The sequence below is a fragment of the Meles meles genome, chromosome 4, assembly GCF_922984935.1.
Source record: "Meles meles chromosome 4, mMelMel3.1 paternal haplotype, whole genome shotgun sequence".
Taxonomy (NCBI): Eukaryota; Metazoa; Chordata; class Mammalia; order Carnivora; family Mustelidae; genus Meles; species Meles meles.
This window is the reverse complement of record NC_060069.1, coordinates 37,406,351-37,409,562: the sequence shown is the minus strand read 5'-3', so window position 1 is coordinate 37,409,562 and position 3,212 is coordinate 37,406,351.

Genomic DNA, 3,212 nt, shown 5'->3' with positions numbered 1-3,212 from the left:
TCACCAGTCTCGGGACAGGGGTTGGCCTGTGTCCTCCTCTCTTTCAAGGGTCCGAGAAGAGTTGTGGATCTCTGTGCCTACAGCTCCTCACTTGCCGGGATGAAATGGTGACTTCAAGCTCCTCACACATGGAGCTGAAACCCTAAATCCCTGCATGTTTAGAGGTGGAATTTCTGGTAAAGTGTTCAGGGCTTGATGGGGATAAATGATCTGGGCTGGTGTCCACATGCCTATTGCAGCTTTCTGAGGCACCACTCATGGCTACCTGAGCCCCCTGCCCGCTTCCATCCTCACAAGTCACTGTGCGAGTCGAGGGCCCTCTTCCTCCCCAGAGGCTGGAGGCCAGAGCCAGGAGGGAGGAGGGATGGGTGCCTTCAAACGGCTCTCCGCCGTTTGAGTGGGTAATGCCTGTTTCCCTCGGGTGATACTGTGGTGCCTCCTGCCCAACCCTGGATTCATTATGTGATCTGCAGGAAGTTGGGGGCTGGAGGGTCAGGAGAGAAGACGGACAGCCAGGCAGACGCTGAAGGTAAACCTGAGCGTGATGCAGTCCCAAGAGGCTGCTACTTCCCCAGGAATCCATGGTCAACGCCTAAGAGCTCGGCTTCCGTCTTACCAAGACACACACGCAAGCACCCACGCCTCCCCTTCAGAAGAAAGAAAACCAAAACCAAACCATCAGTAAAAGACGGGGAGGCTCCTGACTCGTTTTTCTGTGCTAAAAACAAAAGTAACGTGGAGAAAACTTGACCTAGAATGAGAAGCTGAATTTCCTCAGCTCCAACCACAGCCTCCTCCTCTGCAAGGACGGTCTTCACTGTCCAGAGACATGTTCTGGTTCTGCAAAGGCTCAGGATGGGCTGCCCATGTCCGTGTTTGGCCCTAGCAGTTAAGCCTTTATGCCCCTGGCTGGCTCATGTGCCGAGTGCAGGCTGTGACCTTGGGCCAGGTAGCTGCGAGGTGCTCCTGCCGGAGCTAGCCAGACACACGGCAATCCTTCGTGGCTGCTACCCACCCAGCAGCGCTCCGAAGCTGTGTGAGCGGCTGAAGTTCTCAGCTAGGCTCTATGCACCTCTCCATACCAAGAAGGGTCGAAACAATCACTTCACCATTTCCAGCTCTGCGGCCTGAGCTCGTTCCCTTATTTCTGACTCTAAGCCTCTGATTCCTTTTTTATAAAATGGAGTGTGAGGGCTCCATGAGCTCAGGACTTGGGAACACTGAACAGATGTGGGTATCTTTGTCCCCTTGTGCCCCCGTCCTCACCTTCCAGGAGATGGCAAACCGTCTTCTCCTTCATTCTCTACACCACACATTATTCACCCTCATTTCTCTCTCTTCCCCAAGGGTCAGGCTCCTGTCAGCGCTGTTGGCTGAAGGGACTCTTTTCAACGCATCTGTCCACTTCCAAAATTCCAGGATCGAGGTCTCTAGAAGAACAACGGCCATCCCCCACCTCGGCTACTCCCTGCTTCCCCACTTAAAGTCTCAATGGTGTCCTGTAGCTCCCAGGCCGCCTTAGCTCCCCTTTGCTGCTGTCCAAGTGACCACAAGGTTAATAATAACTTAAAGCAACAGAAATCCACTGTTCTGGAGTTCAGAAGTCCAAAATGGGCCTCTCTGAACTAAGATCAAGGTGCCCCCCAGGCTACACTCTTTTCCCCGAGGCTCAAATAGAGTCAGTCTCCCGGCATTTTCCTGCTTTCCTGGGCCCATGGCCTCCTCCCATCTTCAACGCCAGCAATGTCTGATCAAGTGCTTTGCATCTTCACATCCCTCTGACTTTGCCTCTCCTGCCTCCCTTTTCCACATTTAAAGACCCTTGTGATTACATTGGGCCCACCTGGGTACTCCAGGATACTCTTCCTACACTAAGGTCAGCTGATTGGTGACTGAAATCTCTCTGCATCATGGACACAAATTAAGGCACTGTCATCTCTGGGGGCACCATTATTGTGTCCATCGCACAGGCCCAGGTCAGAAAGCCCGACGGGGTCTTCTCCGCACAGTACAGCCGGAGGAACTTTCAAAACACAAGGCAGTCAGCCACCCCTTGGCTGCCCTTACCCACTGATATTAAGGAAAAGATCTCGAACCAAATCCCCTAGGCCTGGACTGTCTGGCCCCTGCTTTACCCTTTAGCTTCATCTTGGGCCTCTCTCCTCTCCTTTCCCTCCTCCTGACCTACAAGCTTCAAATAGTCCCTCAGCCCCCCACCCCAGCTCTGTCCTGACACTTGGTCTTCGCAAGTGCTGTTCACTCTGGGCGAACTGCCCTTCTCTTTCCACTCCTTGTGTTGCGTGTCCTCGGCTTCTAGGTCGTGGCCTAAAGGTCACTTCCTCAGGCCTTCACCCCCTTGATGAGGCCACCCACCTCTCCACCCTTGCATTTGCCATGATTTGTTCAACAGCTACTCAGGTGAAAACTGCCATGGGAACGGTATGGGCGGCAGGACACCCCTCCTCCAAGGATGTCCACTTCCAAACCCCCAGAACCCCCGAATGCCGTCCCTTGCTGCCAAAGGGGCTTTGCATGTGTGATCAAGTTAAGGCTCTTGCGATGGGGAGATTAGCCGAGATGAGCCAAGTGGGCCCAATGTCATCACAAGGACCCTCACAAGAAGGCCACAGAAAGCCGAGGGTCAGATGGAGGAGCTGTGGGTAGAACTGGAGGTGGGTGTGGTGTGCTCTGAAGGTGGAGGAAGGGGCTTGAAGGCGGGGACACAGACAGCCTCCGAAGTTGAGGAAGGCCTCGGAAGAAGCCAGTCCTGTGGACACCCGGATTCTAGACTTCTGACCTCCAGAGCTATCAGACGGTAAGTCTGTGTGGTTTTAGGCCACCAGTCTGTGTTCATTTACTACAGCAGTTTGTAGGCACCTGACCCAAACAGGTGCTGAGTCTCTGTCTCCTCGACGCACTATCGCGCGAGGCCGGGACAGAGCTTCCCACGTAGGAAAGGCGTCCTGTATAGTAGAGATGAATGAAAAGCGAACCTGGCAGGAACTGGCTCCCGAAGAAAACGTCCAGCGTTCAGAGGTGATGGCCCCTAGCCCCTCACGGCCCTTCATGGGTCTGCTTCCTCTCTGGGCCACGCCCAAAGGAAACAAGGTGGAAAACCATTCCTTAGACCTCACGGGCGAGCAACAATGAAAGGAAGACCAGGAGGACGTGCTGTACCTTTGGGAAGGATCAGGACAGGCTGCCTCTTCCAC